This window comes from Coregonus lavaretus (assembly GCF_964263955.1).
Source record: "Coregonus lavaretus genome assembly, chromosome: 19".
Taxonomy (NCBI): domain Eukaryota; kingdom Metazoa; phylum Chordata; class Actinopteri; order Salmoniformes; family Salmonidae; genus Coregonus; species Coregonus lavaretus.
The window spans coordinates 16,359,432-16,380,431 of record NC_140006.1 but is presented as its reverse complement, the minus strand read 5'-3'; the positions used below and the strand labels follow the sequence as shown (position 1 = coordinate 16,380,431).

Sequence of the window (21,000 nt, the reverse complement as noted above, 5' to 3'; positions counted from 1 at the left end):
TAATTTATGTTCTACCATAAGCCGCCTCCAACGTCGTTTTTGAGAATTTGGCAGTAAGTCCAACCTGCCTCAACCGCAGACCACGTTTAACCACGCCAACCCAGGACCTCCACATCCAGCTTCTTCACCTGTGGGATCATCTGAGACCAGCCACCTGGACAGCTGATGAAACTGTGGGTTTGCAGAACCAAATGTCAGAAACATTCTCGGGGAAAGTCATCTGCGTGCTTGTCATCCTCACCAGGGTTTTGAACTGACTACAGTTTGGCGTTGTAACCGACTTCAGTGGGCAAATACTCACCTTCGATGGCCACTGGCACGCTGGAGAAGTGTACTCCTCACGGATACCGGTTTCAACTGTACCGGGCAGATGGCAGACAACGTGTATGGCGTCATGTGGGCAAGCGGTTCGCTGATGTCAACGTTGTGGTGGCGGTGGGGTTATGGTATGGGCAGGCATAAGCTACGGACAACGAACACAACTGCATTTTATTGATGGCAATTTAAATGCACAGATACGTTGACGAGATCCTGAGGCCCATTGTTGTGCCATTTATCCGCCACTATCACCTCATGTTTCAGCATGATAATGCACAGCCCCATCTCGCAAGGATCTGGAAAACATTCCTGGAAGCTGAAAATGTCCCAGTTCTTCCATGGCCTGCATACTCACCAGACATGTTACCCATTGAGCGTGTTGGGTTGCTCTGGATTGACATGTACGACAGCGTGTTCCAGTTCCCGCCAATATCCAGCAACTTCACAAAGCCATTGAAAAGGAGTGGGACAACATTACACAGATAACAATCAACTCTATGTGAAGGTGAGTTGTCATGCTGCATGAGGCAAATGGTGGTCACACCAGATACTGACTGGTTTTCTGATCCACGCCCCTTCCTTTCAGGTATCTGTGACCAACAGATGCATATATATTTACATTTTAGTCATTTAGCAGAAGCTCTTATCCAGAGCAACTTACAGTTAGTGAGTGCATACATAATTTTTTGTATTTTTCATACTGGCCCCCTGTGGGAATCAAACCCACAACCCTGGCGTTGCAAACGCCATGCTCTACATCCCTGCCGGCCATTCCCTCCCCTACCCTGGACGACGCTAGGCCAATTGTGTGCCGCCCCGTGGGTCTCCCGGTCGCAGCCGGCCACGACAGAGCCTGGATTCGAACCAGGATCTCTAGTGGCACAGCTAGCACTGCGATGCAGTGCCTTAAACCACTGCGCCACTCAGTCGTGAAATCCATAGATGTACAACTAATGAATAGATTTCAATTGACAGATTTCCTTATATGAACTGTAACTCAGTAAAATCTTTGAAATTGTTACATGTTGCGTTTATATTTTTGTTCAGCGTATATAATTTCACAAACCATGTCGCGGGCCATTTTAAATTAATCATTTTTTAATTTTTAATTTTTAATTTTATTTAACCTTTATTTAACCAGGTAAGCCAGTTGAGAACAAGTTCTCATTTACAACTGCCACCTGGCCAAGATAAAGCAAAGCAGTGCGATAAAAACAACAACACAGAGTTACATATGGAATAAACAAAACGTACAGTCAATAACACAATAGAAAATCTATATACAGTGTCTGCAAATGTAGTAAGTTATGGATGTAAGGCAATAAATAGGCCATAGTGCAAAATAATTACAATTTAGTATTAACACTGGAGTGATAGATGTGCAGAAGATGATGTGCAAATAGAGATACTGGGGTGCAAATGAGCAAAATAAATAACAATATGGGGATGAGGTAGTTGGGTGGGCTAATTACAGATGGGCTGTGTACAGGTGCAGTGATCGGTAAGCTGCTCTGACAACTGATGCTTAAAGTTAGTGAGGGAGATAAGTGTCTCATTCTTCAGAGATTTTTGCAGTTCGTTCCAGTCATTTGCAGCAGAGAATTGGAAGGAATGGCAGCCAAAGGATGTGTTGGCTTTGGGGGTGGGTGTTGCTATGGTGACCAATGATCTAAGATAAGGCGGGGATTTGCCTAGAAGTGATTTATAGATGACCTGGAGCCAGTGTGTTAACATATAGACTAATATGTTATAAATTGTGTTCTTCCACTGGTACAGTTATGCCCTATGAGAGATGTACAACTGCGCATGTGCGAAAATAAAGAATGGGCATTTTTCCCGCGTTCTGGTTGAAACACCAACGATGAACATGTGTGTTTATTCCTCCGTTAAGTAAGCCGGTATTCCTGTCCTGAAGATGACAGCACCAACAGGTTATGGGCCCAGGAGGGAACATGGAAGCCGATGGAATAGATTATGTTTCGACGGAGATGAAAAAAACTACGAGTTATGGGAGAGGAAGTGTTTGGGACACTTGCGTTTGCTAGGGCTAAAGGCCACCATATTGAGCGTGGATGAAGATGAAGAAGACGGAGAGAAAAATGAAGAAGCCTACGCCGAATTGATACAGGTTTTGGATGATAAAAGTCTTTCCCTGATAATGAGAGAAGCAGCAGATGATGGGAGAAAAGCGTTGAAGATATTGAGGGAACATTATGCAGGTAAAGGGAAGCCACGTGTGATTAGCCTCTACACTGAGCTAACTTCTCTTCAGAAAGCTGCTGACGAAAGTGTTACGGATTATATCATTCGTGCTGAGACGGCTATTACAGCACTGAGGAATGCTGAAGAGACTTTAAGTGACGGGCTGTTGATTGCAATGATTCTGAAAGGTTTGCCCGAATCATTTAAGCCGTTTGCCATCCACATAACGTAGAGTGACGAGCCGACAACTTATGGCAAGTTCAAAACCAAGTTGAGGAGCTATGAAAGCACCGAGAAGTTTAGCGCCATTTCCACTGACGACAACGTGATGAAGGCAAGTAACATTAAAGTTAGCTGGCCAAGAGGAAGAGATAAAGGGACCGAGATAACCTGCTTCAACTGTGGCCAGAAAGGGCACAAGGCCCGGGAATGTACCGTTACTGGAGAGCGCAGAGAACGGAGACAGTGGTGTAGTTTTTGCAAGAGCTCCACTCATACTGACGCAAATTGCAGACAAAAAAGAAGAGACAATGTGAAACAAGCAAAAGATGCTGAAGGCCACACATTTGCATTCAAAATAAGTGACTGTCAGGTTCGTGGACTGAAACAAAAAGGGCTGATGGTTGATACGGGAGCAACGTCACATATAGTCACGGACATCGGGAAGTTTAAGGAGTTTGACGAGACTTTCAAACCGGAAAAACATTCCGTGGAGCTGGCTGACGGAACAAGAACGAATGGTGTCGCGGAGAGGAGAGGTGCAGCGGAGGTTTACCTGAGAGACAACACGGGTCGTCGGGTGAAAACAACGCTGACGAAGGCGCTATACATGTCGTCGTTTCCACAGGACATTTTCTCTGTTAAAGCAGCGACAGCCAACGGAGCTTCAGTCAACTTTCGACAGGGGTGTAACAAGCTCATCCACAAGAACGGTACCACTTTTGACATCGAGGAGTACGATAGACTTTACTATCTTAACACTGTAAGTGATGAAAATGATGATGGATGTCATGGGTGCTATGATATTCACACATGGCACAAAATTCTTGGCCACTGTAATTTTGAGAAAGTGTCAAAGTTAGAAAATGTGACAGAGGGAATGAAAATCACAGGTAAGATTGACAAATCTACCCTCAACTGTGAAATCTGCACACAGGGAAAATTTGTTCAGAGCAGAAACAGAGAGCCTGATGAAAAGGCAAAAGCAGCTCTTGAGCTTGTGCACACTGATTTGGCTGGCCCTATTGAGCCAGAGGCGAAAGATGGGTTCAGATATACTCTAGCATTTACGGATGATTATTCAGGGGCAGTTTTTGTGTATTTCCTAAAAGCAAAAAGTGATACTGTAAAAGCTACTGAGAAGTTTATTGCTGTCAGGTCAGATAATGGCACAGAGTACACAGCCAAAGAGTTCCAGTCACTGCTCAGTAAGAATGCCATAAGACATGAAACTTCAGCCCCTTACTCACCCCATCAAAATGGGACCGCTGAGAGAAATTGGAGAACACTGTTTGAAATGGCAAGATGCATGCTACTTGAGAGCAACCTACCAAAGAAATTGTGGACATATGCTGTAATGACTGCTGCAGTAATTCGCAATAGGTGTTACAATAAGCGTGTAGGACAGACTCCACACTACATGTTTACTGGGAGAAAGCCTGATCTTTCAAAGATGAAAGAATTTGGATCTGTTTGCTATGCATGCATACAGACAGAACAAGAAAAAGTTGGACTCAAGATGTGAAAAGGGTATTTTTGTCGGGTATGATAAAAATAGTCCAGCATACCTAGTCTACTACCCAGACACTGGAAAAGTTCTTAAAAACAGATTAGTCAAGTTCGTTACAAAAGGTGTAGTCGAACGCCAAACTCAGACAGATTTGGAAATGAGTGATGATCTTCATGGGGAGAGATTTCAATCCCCCATGCCAAAAGCCAAGATGGCAGATCAAAATTCCGAAGAGACACAAGATGTGCAAATCGAGACTTCAGATAGTCAGAGTCCACGCTATCCAGACAGAGAGAGGAAGAAGCCCCAGTACTTAAAAGACTATGAGTGTAAAGTGAAGTGTGATGACCAGATACCACCTAGTGTTGACTACTGCTACAGAGTAATGTGCAATGCACCACAAACCTTCAAAGAAGCAATGATTTCACCAAAATCAGAGATTTGGGCTACTGCTATGAAGGAGGAGATGGATTCCCTTAGGGAAAATGATACATTCACATTGACCACACTGCCAGAGGGTAAAAATGCAGTGGGGGGCAGGTGGGTCTATGCGGTCAAAAACAATTCAGATGAGACTGAGACATACAAGGCAAGATATGTTGCAAAGGGATATAGTCAAGTGGCAGGAATAGACTATAAGGAGACTTTTTCTCCATCTGCAAATATGACATCAGTACGTTGTTTGATGCAGCTAGCAGCTCAGTATGACTTAGAGTTACATCAGATGGATGTCAAAACAGCATATCTACATGCTCCTATTGACTGTGAAGTGTACATGGAGCAACCAGAGGGTTTTGAAGTCAGGTCAGATACAGGTGAGCAACTAGTCTGCAAACTGAACAAGTCACTGTACGGCCTGAAACAGTCAGGAAGGAACTGGAACAAAATGTTGCATGATCACCTTAGTGAAAATGGTTTTACACAGAACCCAGCTGATCACTGTGTTTACAACAAACAAACTGCAACAGAAAGGATCATTTTGATAATTTGGGTCGATGATCTAATTATCGCTGCTAGTGATAGTGACTCACTCACAAGTGTAAAAGAAATGTTAAGTGAAAAATTTAAGATGAAAGATCTTGGGAGGCTTAGACATTTCCTAGGCATTGATTTTACACAAAGTGAAGGGAAAATAAAGATGAGCCAAACAAGGTACATAACCAAGATACTGGAAAGGTTTGGTATGTCAGACTGTAAAACAAGGTCAACACCGTGTGAACAAAAAACAAACTTTGATGGTGATGGTGAACCTATTGATTCAAAAAGGTATCGTGAAGTGATAGGCAGCTTGATATATGTTATGACATGTACAAGACCGGATATCAGTTGGATTGTCAGCAAGCTGTCACAATACCTATCAGAACCAAAAGAGCAACACTGGATAACAGCTAAACATGTGTTGAGGTACTTGAAGGGGACAATGAATCAGGAGTTGTGTTACAAAAAGGGGGTGGAAAAACTCAACCTCGTAGCATATAGTGATGCTGATTGGGCAGCAGATCAAAGTGACAGACGAAGCATAACAGGGTATTGTTTTAGTTTAACTAAATGTGGACCTGTTATTTCATGGAGGTCTAAGAAGCAGCCAACAGTAGCTTTATCTACATGTGAAGCAGAGTACATGGCACTGGCTGCTACTACACAAGAAAGTTTGTACCTTGTACAGTTATTGGGCCAGATGGATAGTGAGTGCCAATATGCACCAGTAACAATCTTTGAAGATAACCAAGGTGCAATTGCTCTGTCAAAGAACCCAGTATGTCGTCAGAGATGTAAACATGTTGACATCAGATATCATTTCATTCGATCTGCACTCAGTGATGGCAAAATAAGTATTGAATATTGTCCAACGGCAGACATGGTTGCAGATTTTATTTTATTTTATTTTTATTTCACCTTTATTTAACCAGGTAAGCCAGTTGAGAACAGGTTCTCATTTACAACTGCGACCTGGCCAAGATAAAGCATAGTAGTGCAATAAAAAAACAACACAGAGTTACATATGGGGTAAAAAACAAGTCAGAAATACAACAGAAAATATATATACAGTGTGTGCAAATGTAGCAAGTTATGGAGGTAAGGCAGTAAATAGGCTATAGTGCAGAATAATTACAATAGTATTAACACTGGAATGCTAGATGTGCAAGAGATTATGTGCAAATAGAGATACTGGGGTGCAAAAGAGCAAAATAAATAACAATATAGGGATGAGGTAGTTGGGTGGGCTAATTTCAGATGGGCTGTGTACAGGTGCAGTGATCGGTAAGGTGCTCTGACAACTGATGCTTAAAGTTATTGAGGGAGATAAGAGTCTCCAGCTTCAGAGATTTTTGCAATTCGTTCCAGTCATTGGCAGCAGAGAACTGGAAGGAATGGCGGCCAAAGGAGGTGTTGGCTATGGGAATGACCAGTGAGATATACCTGCTGGAGCGCAGACTACGGGTGGGTGCTGCTATGGTGACCAATGAGCTAAGATAAAGCGGGGATTTGCCTAGCAGTGATTTATAGATGGCCTGGAGCCAGTGGGTTTGACGACGAACATGTAGTGAGGACCAGCCAACAAGAGCGTACAGGTCACAGTGGTGGGTAGTGTATGGGGCTTTGGAGACAAAACGGATGGCACTGTGATAGACTACATCCAACTTGCTGAGTAGAGTGTTGGAGGCTATTTTGTAAATGACATCGCCGAAGTCAAGGATCGGTAGGATAGTCAGTTTTACAAGGGCATGTTTGGCAGCATGAGTGAAGGAGGCTTTGTTGCGAAATAGGAAGCCGATTCTAGATTTAACTTTGGATTGGAGATTCTTTATGTTAGTCTGGAAGTTGAGTTTACAGTCTAACCAGACACCTAGGTATTTGTAGTTGTCCACATACTCTAGGTCAGACCCGTCGAGAGTGGTGATTCTAGTCGGGTGGGCTGGTGCCAGCAGCGTTCGATTGAAAAGCATGCATTTAGTTTTACTAGTGTTTAAGAGCAGTTGGAGGCTACTGAAGGATTGTTGTTGGTAGTTGGTGAACCAGGCGAGGCAGTCATTTGAGAAACCAAGGCTAATTAGTCTGCCAATAAGAATGCGGTGGTTGACAGAGTCGAAAGCCTTGGCCAGGTCGATGAAGACGGCTGCACAGTACTGTCTATTATCAATCGCGGTTATAATATCGTTTAGGACCTTGAGCGTGGCTGAAGTGCACCCGTGACCAGCTCGGAAACCGGATTGCATAGCGGAGAAGGTACGGTGGTATTCGAAATGGTCGATTATCTGTTTGTTAACTTGGCTTTCGAATACTTTCGAAAGGCAGGGCAGGATGGATATAGGTCTGTAGCAATTTGGATCTAGTGTCACCCCCTTTGAAGAGGGGGATGACCGCGGCAGCTTTCCAATCTCTGGGGATCTCAGACGTTATGAAAGAGAGGTTGAACAGACTAGTAATAGGGGTAGCGACAATTTCGGCGGCTAGTTTTAGAAAGAAAGGGTCCAGATTGTCTAGCCCAGCTGATTTGTAGGGGTCCAGATTTTGCAGCGCTTTCAAAACATCAGCTGTCTGAATTTGTGTGAAGGATGTTTTGAAAAATTATTGGGTTATATGTTTGGAATGTAAACTGACATTTGTGAGATGTATAACTGTAAGCTAAATGTGTTGATAGTTAGGTTGAATACGACTTGTACAGTATAAGAGCAAGTGGGGGTGTTAACATATAGACTAATATGTTATAAATTGTGTTCTTCCACTGGTACAGTTATGCCCTATGAGAGATGTACAACTGCGCATGTGCGAAAATAAAGAATGGGCATTTTTCCCGCGTTCTGGTTGAAACACCAACGATGAACATGTGTGTTTATTCCTCCGTTAAGTAAGCCGGTATTCCTGTCCTGAAGATGACAGCACCAACACAGTGGGTTTGGCGACGAATATGTAGTGAGGGCCAGTCAACGAGAGCGTACAGGTCACAATGGTGGGTAGTATATGGGGCTTTGGTGACAAAACGGATGGCACTGTGATAGACTACATCCAATTTGCTGAGTAGAGTGTTGGAAGCTATTTTGTAAATGACATCGCCGAAGTCAAGGATCGGTAGGATAGTCAGTTTTACGAGGGCATGTTTAGCAGCATGAGTGAAGAAGGCTTTGTTGCGAAATAGGAAGCCGATTCTAGATTTAACTTTGGATTGGAGATGCTTAATGTGAGTCTGGAAGGAGAATTTACGGTCTAACCAGACACCTAGGTATTTGTAGTTGTCCACATATTCTAAGTCAGACCCGCCGAGAGTAGTGATTCTAGTCGGGCGGGTGGGTGCAGGCAGCGTTCGATTGAAGAGCATGCATTTAGTTTTACTAGCGTTTAAGAACAGTTGGAGGCCACGGAAGGAGTGCTGTATGGCATTGAAGCTCGTTTGGAGGTTTGTTAACACAGTGTCCAATGAAGGGCCAGATGTATACAAAATGGTGTCGTCTGCGTAGAAGTGGATCTGAGAGTCACCAGCAGCAAGAACGACATCATTGATATACACAGAGAATAGAGTCGGCCCGAGATTTGAACCCTGTAGCACCCCCATAGAGACTGACAGAGGTCCAGACAACAGGCCCTCCGATTTGACACATTGAACTCTATCTGAGAAGTAGTTGGTGAACCAGGCGAGGCAGTCATTTGAGAAACCAAGGCTATTTAGTCTGCCAATAAGAATGCGGTGATTGACAGAGTCAAAAGCCTTGGCCAGGTCGATGAAGACGGCTGCACAGTACTGTCTTTTATCGATCGCGGTTATTATATCGTTTAGGACCTTGAGCGTGGCTGTGATGCACCCATGACCAGCTCGGAAACCAGATTGCATAGCGGAGAAGGTACGGTGGGATTCGAAATGGTCGGTGATCTGTTTGTTAACTTGGCTTTCAAATACTTTCGAAAGGCAGGGCAGGATGGATATAGGTCTCTAACAGTTTGGATCTAGAGTGTCAACCCCTTTGAAGAGGGGGATGACCGTGGCAGCTTTCCAATCTCTGGGGATCTCAGACGATACGAAAGAGACGTTGAGCAGGCTAGTAATAGGGGTTGCAACAATTTCGGCGGCTAATTTTAGAAAGAAAGGGTCCAGATTGTCTAGCCCAGCTGATTTGTAGGGGTCCAGATTGTGCAGCTCTTTCAGAACATCAGCTGTCTGAATTTGTGTGAAGGAGAAGCGGGGGGGGGGGGCATGGGCAAGTTGCAGCGGAGGGTGCAGAGCTGGTGGCCGGGGTAGGGGTAGCCAGGTGGAGAGCATGGCCAGCCGTAGCAAAATGCTTATTGAAATTCTCAATTATCGTAGATTTATCGGTGGTGACAGTGTTTCCTAGCCTCAGTGCAGTGGGTAGCTGGGAGGAGGTGCTCTTATTCTCCATGGACTTTACAGTGTCCCAAAACGTTTTGGAGTTAGTGATACAGGTTGCAAATTTCTGTTTGAAAAAGCTAGCCTTTGCTTTCCTAACTGATTGTGTATATTGGTTCCTGACTGAAAGTTGCATATCGCGGGGGCTGTTCGATGCTAATGCAGTACGCCACAGTAATGCAGTAATCCTGGGTCGCTAATTATTGGTTTGATAACAAACAAAGCTGTTCAGTCATGTTACCTAGCTAGTTACAACCTGGTAACTTGACAGTAGGTCTAGGCAAATTTGTTTGGTATAGGAAGCAAGGAAAAGGGTATGCTACTCATGAGATGTGCTTCAAAGGTAGGATTCATATAGGCCTAATGTAAGCCTAAATTATATTTAAAAAATCAATTTATTTTTGATGCTCCATAAATTCTGTTTGGTGCCTAACGTTTTAAAAGTTGGGAGCAGTGTGTGTATGTGTTTGTGGGAGCGAGAGAGAGGTGTGTTTGTTTGAGAGAGAGGAAGAGGGAGTGTGTGAGGAAGAGAGAGAGTGTATGTCTGTGTTAACTGAAGGGTAAAGAAGTGTTATCCCCTTACTGCCACAATGACATGCAGATTCTCTCTCTCTCTCTCACACACACACACACACACACACACACACACAACAGTGTGAAGTTAAATTCAATGTGTTGTATTGAGTAGAAGTGTGAATTTCAGTGACCAGTTTTTGAGTAGCACATATGCAGAACGTTTAGAAAACGGGAACAAGCGTCCGGGGGATGGGGCGAACAGGACGCTAGGCAACTGTTTTTTTTTGTGGTATCGCGATACTACTCTGTATTGTGATACTTGGCCTGGTATAGTATTGTTAGTAAAATGTTGGTATCGTGACAACACTAGTTCTTAGCTTTATTCTTAGAAAATAGACATGTAAAAAGATTCTGGGGATGAGCTTGCGCATCTTCAATATGTACCCATTGTTCCTCTTTAGTGTAAGTATTTAATATTTTTGTGGTCCATTTAAAGGATCGGGTTATGGTTTTTCTTATCGCCATTCATTCCTTTTTTTTTCACATTCATTTTATATCCTGAGATTATCTTGAGAGTATTCAGATATTTTTTTCAGTTTCCAAGATTGGTCAGGTATATCAGGAGATCTGCAAATAGGTTTATATTCATGTTTACCAATACTGACACCTGTTACGTTCGAGTCCTGTCTAATTATTTTTGCAAGTGATTCAATTGCCAGTGCAAACAGGAGGGGGGAGAGAGGACATCCATGTCTGTGCCCCTTTCTAAAGCAATTTCATCAAATAATGTATTATTCGTGTATATTTTTGCTTTAGGACATTTATATAATATTTTTATTAAATGTATTATTTTCAGCTGGAAAGTTGAAAGATTCCAAAATGTTGAATAGAAAAGGCCATTCAAGATGGTCAAAAGCCTTTTCGGCATCAACAGCCGTTATTTAAAAATCTATATCTTGTTTTTTTGTGTGTATTAAACTGAAACATGTTCTTGTATTTTTTGTAAGTGTCTATGTTTTAATATGTATCAGGTCTGGTAAGACTTTTGCCATTCTATTGCTTATGAGCTTTGTTATTATTTTATTGTCACAATTTATTAAATCTATGGGTCTGTAATAAAGAAGGGATGCTCCAGCTTTTCCTGGTTTGAATATAACTGAAATAACTGTTTGATACATGGAACTAAGAAGCACTGAACTGAGTGACATACAGTACCAGTCAAAAGTTTGGACACACCTACTCATTCAAGGGTTTTTCTTTATTTTTACTATTTTCTACAATAGAATAATAGTGAAGACATCAAAACTATGAAATAACACATATTAAATAATAACACATATTAAATAATGTAGTAATCAAAAAAGGTGTTAAACAAATCAAAATATATTTTCTATTTGAGATTCTTCAAAGTAGCCACCCTTTGCCTTGCAAGCTTTGCACACTCTTGGCATTCTCTCAACCAGCTGGAATGCATTTCAATTAACAGGTGTGCCTTGTTAAAAGTTAAATTTACTTAATGCATTTGAGCCAATCAGTTGTGTTGTGACAAGGTAGGGGTGGTATACAGAAGATAGCCCTATTTGGTAAAAGACCAAGTCCATATTATGGCAAGAACAGTTCAAATAAGCAAAGAGAAATGACAGTCCATCATTACTGTAAAACGTGAAGGTCAGTCAATCTGGAAACTGTCAAGAACTTTGAAAGTTTCTTTAAATGCAGTTGCAAAAACCATCAAGAGCAATGGTGAAACTGGCTCTCATAAGGACCGCCACAGGAAAGGAAGAACCAGAGTTACCTCTGCTGCAGAGGATAAGTTCATTAGAGTTAACTGCACCTCAGATTACAGCCCAAATAAATGCTTCACAGAGTTCAAGTAATAGACACATCTCAACAGCAACTGTTCAGAAGAGACTGCTTGAAATCAGGCCTTCATGGTTGAATTGCTGCAAAGAAAGCACTACTAAAGGACACCAAAAAGAAGAGACTTGCTTGGGCCAAGAAACAAGAGCAATGGGCATTAGACGTGATGTGGCGTGGGTGAACGGCTGACCTCTGCATGTGTATTTCCCACCAGGAGGAGGTGTTATGGCGTGGGGGTGCTTTGATGGTAACACTGTCTGTGATTTATTTAGAATTCAAGGCACACTTAACCAGCATGGCTACCACAGCATTCTGCAGCGATTCGCCATCCCATCTGGTTTGGGCTTAGTGGGACTATCATTTGCTTTTCAACAGGACAATGACCCAACACACCTCTAGGCTGTGTAAGGGCTATTTTACCAAGAAGGAGAGTGATGGAGTGCTGCATCAGATGACCTGGCCTCCACAATCAGCCGACCTCAACCGAATTGAGATGGTTTGGGATGAGTCGGACCACATAGTAAAGGAAAAGCAGTCAACAAGTGCTCAGCATATGTGGGAACTCCTTCAAGACCGTTGGAAAAACATTCCAGGTGAAACTGGTTGAGAGAATGCCAAAAGTGTGAAAGCTGTCATCAAGGCAAAGGGTGGCTATTTGAAGAATCTCAAATATAAATATATATTTTGAACACTTTTTTAGTTACTACATGATTCCATATGTGTTATTTCATAGTTTTGATGTCTTCACTATTATTCTACAATGTAGAAAATAGTAAAAATAAAGAAAAACCCTTGAATGAGTAGGTGTTCTAAAACTTTTGACCGGTAGTGTATGTTTCACAGGTCAGCACAGTACAGTATAGTGAAGCACAGTAGAGTACAAAACAGTAAAAAGTGGAGTATATTTCAGTACATCACACTAGAGTAGAGTACAGTATAATGTACTGTAGTTCAATAACCAAAATAGATTATTTCAAACTCAAGGTATCATGTCATAGCTGACTCCTGATTATTCTGCAGACATCTTTGAATCATTATAATTTGAAGCAGATATTTAACAGAGATTTTAGAAAACATGGTCACATAAAAACAAACTGATTTCATCGTAATTCCAAGTCATAGACTGTTCTCTCTGCTACCGCACGGCAAGCGGTACCGGAGCGCCAAGTCTAGGTCCAAAAGGCTCCTTAACAGCTTCTACCCCCAAGCCATAAGACTGCTTAACAATTAATCAAATGGCCACCCGGACTATTTGCGTTCAGGGGAATTCTGTTTCTGTGGAATTGCCCTACTGTGTAAAAGTCAAGGAATATCACGGAGGCACTCTGTGCTTTTTTTTCAATGCTAAAGACAGCTGAAACCCAAATGATATTCTTGCTAAATTAAAGCAGAAGTGAGCCGACATATACTGCACCTTTGTGTTAATTTTACTATTTTCTCTGTACCACATCTGAATGTAATATTAGTCTACTATGCACCTCGCGAGGCCCTCTGTGTTTCAGGTCCCAAAATAAAACCTTAACATCTGGAAATCATGTGCTGTGGTCTCTCTTGCAAATTTGATTTACCATTTTGATGGTTGACTTCCTAGCACAAGTTTGTCTCTTTGTTGTACTGACTGATAATGCACAATACACCATGTGCCCTTTGGTGCCCTGTTCTTTTGAATGTGTCTCATCTCACCTGAATGAGACTTGGTTGGTTCCCTAATTTTCACTGTCAGGGGTTTCAAGTGAATCTCAGTAAGATTAATTCTAAGACAAACCAGACTGAACTTACTATGTGTAAGCTACTGTCAAATGACTTCCAACATGTATCATAAGTTATTGCACATGCTTTTGGGGTGTGTTTGTGGACTTTAATCCACTTATTTTCTGCCTTTTCTGTGACCAGATGTTGGCCGTCCTCCTCCTAGCCTCTGTCTGTTCTGACACATAGGCCTTGTGTTTCAATGTGGGATGAAGTTGAAGGCCACCGCCATCCGCCACAAACCACTTTGAGGAGGATGGCCAGACACTTAGCAGGCTGACTAATGTCATTAAAATGTCTGGTTGAAGAGGGGAATTCAGAAGAGAAACTCCAGTAGTTTTCATTTTCAGTATCCAAAATGTTTCTATTGCTACCCCATTAAGCACTGTTTCCACATCTTAAACTTAATTGCCCTTTTGCTGCGTGTGTTGTGAAGTGTATGGGAAATTATTTGACTGTAGGAATGTGGAGTCCTGGGGTGTATTCATTAAGCTGATTCTGTAGCAAAAGACAAGGGGGCAGAGGGAACACTTATACACGTACTAATGAGGGGATATGGTGTTGAGTAAAGCTTAAACCATGTATTTAGATCGTAGGTAGGTAGTTGTAGTTAGGTATTGTAGGTAGTTTATTTAGGTAGTTATTTAGGTAGTTATTGTAGGTTTCTGTAGGTAATTATTGTAGGTAAGTATTGTTTACGGCGGTGCCAGGTGTAGCACGAAGCTAGCTAGCTAGCCGTTCTTCAAACAAAGTCAACACAGTGGCCATTGCTAGCTAGCCAACACGACCAGCTAACTGTACTGTAGTAGCTAAATACAATATACTTGTGCTAGCTAGCCAACGTCTAATCATTGCTGCGTTATGAAAGGAACTAGACACGGACACGAATGATCTGTTTAGTGTGTTAACACACTATAGGTAGTTTGTTGTAACCAAGTATTGGTGCTAAACTGTGTGTTATTGGATGCTAGCATGCTAGTTAGCTATGGTGTCATAGTTAGGCATCGTGGGCTGTTGTGGGTAGTTACTGTAGGTTGGCATTGTCTTCGGCGGTGCCGGGTGTAGCACGAAGCTAGCTAGCTAGCCGTTTTTCGAACAGAGTCAACACAGTAGCCATTGTGTGCTGTACTGTGGCAGCTAAATACAATATATTTGTGCTAAGCTAGCCATCGTTTAATTATTGCTGCGTTTTGAAAGGAACTAGACACGGACACGAATTATCTGCTTAGTGTGTTAACACACTATTGGTGGTTTGTTGTGACCAAGTGTTGGTGCTAAACTGTGTGTTATTGGATGCTAGCATGCTAGTTAGCTATGGTGTCATAGTTAGCTAGCTGAATAAAGTGGGTTGAGTCTATTCCTTTAAACATTGGACCGCTGTGGTTCACAACAATTCTGATTTCTAAAGGTGGAAGTTGGGAGAGTTTTTGTTCGGGTGGTTCAGTGAAACAATTATAGTTTCTGAGGTGGAAGTTTTGGTGAGGGAGGCCCTGCTCTCTCCTCTCCCAGATGTTTAGTTCATTTCATTCCGATCTCCTCTGCATTATTGTAGCCATTTGCTACAGCCTGTCAACTATGCCTCTGCCTATCCCTGTTCTCTCCTCTCTGCACAGGCTACACAAACGCCTCACACCGCGTGGCTGCTGCCTCTCTAACCTGGTGGTCCCTGCACGCACCCCACACCTGGAGTTCCAGGTCTCAGGCAGCCTCTGGAACTGCCGTTCTGCTGCCAACAAAGCTGACTTCATCCCCGCCTATGCTAACCTCCAGTCCCTCGACTTCCTGGCGCTGACGGAAACATGGATTACCACTGAAAACACTGCTACTCCTACTGCTCTCTCCTCGTCTGACCATGTGTTCTCGCATACCCCGAGAGCATCTGGTCAGAGGGGTGGCGGCACAGGAATCCTCATCTCTCCCAAGTGGACATTCTCAATTTTTCCCCTAACCCACCTGTCTATCTCCTCATTTGAATTCCATGCTGTCACAGTCACTAGCCCATTTAAGCTTAATATCCTTGTCATCTATCGCCCTCCAGGTTCCCTTGGAGAGTTCATCAATGAGCTTGACGCCTTGATAAGTTCCTTTCCTGAGGATGGCTCACCCCTCACAGTTTTGGGGGATTTCAACCTCCCTATGTCCACATTTGACTCATTTCTCTCTGCCTCCTTCTTTCCACTCCTCTCCTCTTTTGACCTCACCCTCTCACCGTCCCCCCCTACTCACAAGGCAGGCAATACGCTTGACCTCATCTTTACTAGATGCTGCTCTTCTACTAATCTCACTGCAACTCCCCTCCATGTCTCCGACCACTACTTTGTTTCCTTTTCTCTCTCGCTCTCCTCCAACACTACTCACTCTGCCCCTACACAGATGGTAATGCGCCGCCGCAACCTTCGCTCTCTCTCTCCCACTACTCTCTCCTCTTCCATCCTATCATCTCTTCCCTCTGCTCAATCCTTCTCCCTCCAATCTCCTGATTCTGCCTCCTCAACCCTCCTCTCCTCCCTTTCTGCATCCTTTGACTCTCTGTGTCCCCTATCCTCCCGGCCGGCTCGGTCCTCCCCTCCAGCTCCGTGGCTTGATGACTCATTGCGAGCTCACAGAACAGAGCTCCGGGCAGCGGAGCGGAAATGGAAGAAAACTAAACTCCCTGCCGACCTGGCATCTTTTCACTCCCTCCTCTCTACATTTTCTTCATCTGTTTCTGCTGCTAAGGCCACTTTCTACCACTCTAAATTCCAAGCATCTGCCTCTAACCCTAGGAAGCTCTTTGCCACATTTTCCTCCCTCCTGAATCCCCCCCCCCCCCCCCCTCTCTCTCTGTGGATGACTTTGTCAACCACTTTGAAAAGAAGGTTGACGACATCCGATCCTCGTTTGTTAAGTCTAATGACACTGCTGGTCCTACTCACACTGCCCTACCCTATGCTTTGACTTCTTTCTCCCCTCTCTCTCCAGATAAAATCCTGCGACTTGTGACTGCAGGCCGCCCAACAACCTGCCCGCTTGACCCCATCCCCTCCTCTCTTCTCCAGACCATCTCCGGTGACCTTCTCCCCTACCTCACCTCGCTGATCAACTCATCCTTGACCGCTGGCCATGTCCCTTCCGTCTTCAAGAGAGCGAGAGTTGCTCCCCTTCTCAAAAAACCAACACTCGATCCCACTGATGTCAACAACTACAGACCAGTATCCCTTCTTTCTTTTCTTTCCAAAACTATTGAGCGTGCCGTCTTTAGCCAACTCTCTTGCTATCTCTCTCAGAATGACCTTCTTGATCCAAACCAGTCAGGTTTCAGGACTGGTCATTCAACTGAGACTGCTCTTCTCTGTGTCACGGAGGCTCTCCGCACTGCTAAAGCTAACTCTCTCTCCTCTGCTCTTGTCCTTCTAGACCTGTCTGCTGCCTTTGATACTGTGAACCATCAGATCCTCCTCTCCACCCTCTCCGAGCTGGGCATCTCCGGCGCGGCTCACTCCTGGATTGTGTCCTACCTGACCGGCCGCTCCTACCAAGTGGCGTGGCGAGAAGCTGTCTCCGCACCACGTGCTCTCACCACTGGTGTCCCCCAGGGCTCAGTTCTAGGCCCTCTCCTTTTCTCCCTATACACCAAGTCACTTGGCTCTGTCATATCCTCACATGGCCTCTCCTATCATTGCTACGCTGACGATACACAACTAATCTTCTCCTTTCCCCCTTCTGATAACCAGGTGGCGAATCGCATCTCTGCATGTCTGGCAGACATATCAGTATGGATGACGGATCACCACCTCAAGCTGAACCCTGGCAAGACGGAGCTGCTCTTCCTCCCGGGGAAGGACTGCCCGTTCCATGATCTCGCCATCACGGTTGACAACTCCGTTGTGTCCTCCTCCCAGAGTGCGAAGAGCCTTGGCGTGACCCTGGACAACACCCTGTCGTTCTCCGCTAACATCAAGGCGGTGACCCGCTCCTGCAGGTTCATGCTCTACAACATTCGGAGAGTACGACCCTGCCTTACACAGGAAGCGGCACAGGTCCTAATCCAGGCACTTGTCATCTCCCGTCTGGATTACTGCAACTCGCTGTTGGCTGGCCTCCCTGCCTGTGCCATTAAACCCCTACAACTCATCCAGAATGCCGCAGCCCGTCTGGTGTTCAACCTTCCCAAGTTCTCTCACGTCACCCCCCTCCTCCGCACACTCCACTGGCTTCCAGTTGAAGCTCGCATCCGTTACAAGACCATGGTGCTTGCCTATGGAGCAGTGAGGGGAACGGCACCTCTGTACCTTCGGGCTCTGATCAGTCCCTACACCCAAACGAGGGCATTGCGTTCATCCACCTCTGGCCTGCTGGCTCCCCTTCCTCTGCGGAAGCATAGTTCCCGCTCAGCCCAGTCAAAACTGTTCGCTGCTCTGGCACCCCAATGGTGGAACAAGCTCCCTCACGACGCCAGGACAGCGGAGTCACTCACCACCTTCCGGAGACATTTGAAACCCCACCTCTTTAAGGAATACCTGGGATAGGATAAAGTAATCCTTCTACCCCCCCCCCCCAAAAAAAAAATTGTAAAGTGGTTATCCCACTGGCTATAGGGTGAATGCACCAATTTGTGAGTCGCTCTGGATAAGAGCGTCTGCTAAATGACGTAAATGTGCCCTTGAGCAAGGCACTTAACCCTAATTGCTCCTGTAAGTCGCTCTGGATAAGAGCGTCTGCTAAATGACTAAAATGTAAATGTAAATGTAAATGTAAAACGTTTTGCAACAGAAACCGTTTACTCCAAATGGAAAACGTTTTGCAATGAAATCAAGAGTTTCTATTGGACAAATGTAGCTAGGTTCCTCCAGTTTCTTTCCGTTTTGTTCTTCCTAGAATGAACGGTAAAAGGTTTCTGTTGCAAAACGTTTTGAACAGACCAAACGTTTTGCAACGGAATCTGACTAATGAATACACCCCTTGCTTATCTCGGGGATGCAAATTAATACGCGAGTACAAAGACAGCAGTTGACAATTTTGACAATAGGCTATTGAATTCCATTCCACGAGAGCAAATCTGATCAAAACATGACATACAATTGCTTGGGGTTGGGTTTGTTTTAGTGTGGATTGTATTGTATTTTTTTTAGCAATAAAAGTGTTTTATTGGAGCAGGAGATGGAGGATGCATATCTGTGGCTTTAAAGATCTTACCTCACTTCTCGAGTCCGAATATTTTACATGTAAGCCCATGTCACGCAAATATTAGATTTGTGATTGTGAAGAACAAAAGTGGTAATTTCCTTTATCTTGCTGCAGTTTCGTGAGACAGTGACGCTAAATATTTCGCAATGTATGGGTTAACTAGCTAGAACCAGAGTTGCCAAATTAGCGACTTTGTCACTATATTTAGCGAGTATTCAGACCCCTCTAGCGACACATTTTCAAAAAAGCGTCTAGCGACAAATCTAGCAACTTTTTCTGGTGTTATTGGAGACTGACGTGAAAGCACGTATCGTTCTTACTCTTCTCAATGAGCAGCGGGTACTGCCGTGGGCCCCACCCGTGGGCCCAAAGCACCCACAGGCGGCCCAGTCCTCGCGCGGCAGTCCCTCCCAGCTGCAGTCAGAGCAGGAGATGTTCACCCCTCCGCGTCCAGACTGCAAATGAATTGCGCATGCGGGAAGCCGCCGCTGGCTGATCTCGCCCTAGCTTACATTCAGGGCGGGATGTAAATGTAGGGTGTTTTTTACTCACTTTTTGTCTCTCCCACAACGTTATTCCTCTCTCCTACAGCTCCATCGCAATTACATGCACATGGCCAATTATGCAAATTAGGTGTAGCTAACGTTAGCTGGCAAGATAGTTAACTGGCCAAATGATGCTGGTTGATAGATGTTATCTAACTAACACTACACTACCTATCAAGCCAACTTTACGCTGAACAAACACCACCCGCACTGGCTAAAAATGAACAGGACTGGCTTAGCTTTTTGATACTGATTTAGCTCGCTTGACACACTTTAGCTAGCTAACGTTACCTACCGGTGATTGACAGCAAGCTAAAGATACACAACAAGAAGAGATTAGTTAGCTCAACTAGCTAAAAGTCTCCTGTCCAGAAAGTTATTTAACACGTAGGTTGACTTACCCATTTATAATGTTCCTCTGTCAAAATTATGAAGAGGTAAAACAAAAATAAATAGCTTCTTTCTGATAAGAGCCTATCCTCTACTCAAAAATACTTTACTGGCATTCCATAACAAGCTTCGGCATTTCGCCGTCAGTGTTCGGTGTTCTTCGTTATGGCATTGGTGACTGGAGAACAACCGTTTGGCACATTGCTGCCACAGCCAGGATTTAATAGTGCGAGCACCAGCTAGTAACATTGTGCAACGTTTTCTTGACTTTGACCAACAGCTTGCATATGCATCCTGCAATTCGGGGCGTTCCTGCATGTGGACATTCCTGCGAAGTTTGAACGCCCCCGCTCGAGCATCCCATTGGTTCCTTCATGAACACACCCCCTCGAGCATCCCATTGGTTTCTGCACAGGGAAACCATGTGTTTGATATATTTGATACTATTCCACTCATTCCGGTCCAGCCATTACCACGAGCCCGTCCTCCTCAATTAAGGTACTGCCAACCTTCTGTGATATATACAGTGCCTTCTGAAAGTATTCAGACCCCTTGACTTTTTCCACATTTTGTTAGGTTACAGCCTTATTCTAAAATTGATTAAATTGTTTTTCCCGCTCATCAATCTACGCACAATACCCTATAATGACAAAGCAAAAACAGTTTTTTAGACATTTTTGCTAATTTATAAATAAAATAAAAATGAAATATCACATTTAAATAAGTATTCAGACCCTTTACTAAGTACTTTGTTGAAGCACCTTTTGCAGCGATTACAGCCTTGAGTCTTCTTGGGTATGACGCTACAAGCTTGGAACACCTATATTTGGGGAGTTTCTCCCATTCTTCTCTGCAGATCCTCTCAAGCTCTGTCAGGTTGGATGCTGCACAGCTATTTTCAGGTCTTTCCAGAGATATTCGATCGGGTTCAAGTCCGGCCTCTGGCTGGGCCACTCAAGGACATTCAGAGACTTGTCCAGAAGCCACTCCTGCGTTGTCTTGGCTGTGTGCTTAGGGTCGTTGTACTGTTGGAAGGTGAACCTTCGCCCCAGTCTGAGGTCCTGAGCGCTCTGGAGCAGGTTTTCATCAAGGATCTCTCTGTACTTTGCTCCGTTCATCTTTACCTCGATCCTGACTAATCTCCCAGTTCCTACCGCTGAAAAACA

General features: G+C 44.1%; 1 pseudogene across 1 annotated transcript in view; it reads right to left on the bottom strand.

The window, feature by feature from the left end:
- LOC311146989 (NPC intracellular cholesterol transporter 1-like) overlaps positions 1-20,083 on the bottom strand; it is a 35,082-nt pseudogene extending 14,999 nt beyond the window's left edge. Inside the window, exons 1-2 of the transcript XR_014615610.1 lie at positions 20,071-20,083; positions 19,846-19,925 (exon numbers count right to left, since the gene is read on the bottom strand). The product of XR_014615610.1 is annotated as an NPC intracellular cholesterol transporter 1-like (transcript). The remainder of the gene's footprint in view (positions 1-19,845; positions 19,926-20,070) is intronic.
- Between the last annotated feature and the right edge of the window lie 917 nt (positions 20,084-21,000).